The sequence below is a fragment of the Trichechus manatus genome, unplaced genomic scaffold, assembly GCF_000243295.1.
Source record: "Trichechus manatus latirostris isolate Lorelei unplaced genomic scaffold, TriManLat1.0 scaffold00278, whole genome shotgun sequence".
Classification (NCBI taxonomy): domain Eukaryota; kingdom Metazoa; phylum Chordata; class Mammalia; order Sirenia; family Trichechidae; genus Trichechus; species Trichechus manatus.
Genome location: NW_004444214.1, coordinates 1,365,672 through 1,366,452, shown reverse-complemented (window position 1 = coordinate 1,366,452; position 781 = coordinate 1,365,672). Strand labels below are relative to the sequence as shown.

The following is a 781-nucleotide window of genomic DNA, read 5'->3' as shown; positions in this document are numbered from 1 at the left end:
ATTGTCTGCCATGGACAGGCACTGCCCTGGACACTTGGGATACTTGGCGCCCACTTGGCCCCTCTAACCACATCTCCCCTCACAGTCTGCTCTAGCACTCTGGCCCCCACTATATCCTTGACACATCAGGCACGCTCCTATCTCAGGACTCTCGCTTTGTCCCATAGGACCAGCTTCCTCACTCACTTCTGGTCACATGCCATTGTCTGAAAGGTGCCCCTAACCACTCTAAGAGGACTACCAGCATTAAAATATTATTCTTAACTATAAAAGAAAAGATGAAACCTTTCTCAGTATGACCCCATCTCTAGCATCACTTCCATCTCCTGCTTGAGCTTTCTTCTTAGAAATCTACCATCATCCTGGCATACATGGATTTCCTCAGCATCTGTTCTCCCAACAAGAGTGTAAACTAATTGAGGGAAAAATCTTTGTTTTGTTCACTTAGGAAAATCTTAGTACACAGTAGACACTCAATAAATACTTGTTGGATGGATAGACAGATGAATGGAGGAGACAGTCATTATTCAAATAAGCACACATACAAATAAAAAAGTGTACTGGGACAAGTGCTTCAAAGATGATGTCCGCAATATCACCCAACCTATAACAGGGCGTCTGATCTGTAACAGGAGCTCAAAGAAGACTCCCAAAGCAAGAGATACTGGCCTAGTTCATCTTAAATTCACCATCCAAATAAATTGTGTAGCCCTTCTTAAAATCTGATTTTAAGACATTCATCTATACTATATCTACACAAAAGAACTGCTAAGCACACTTG

General features: G+C 42.3%; 1 protein-coding gene across 1 annotated transcript in view; it reads right to left on the bottom strand.

Annotated features, from left to right (window-relative positions):
* The window catches only part of RTTN (rotatin), a 185,588-nt gene that overhangs the window by 42,166 nt on the left and 142,641 nt on the right, over positions 1–781 (bottom strand). The gene's annotated exons all lie outside the window — the stretch shown is intronic.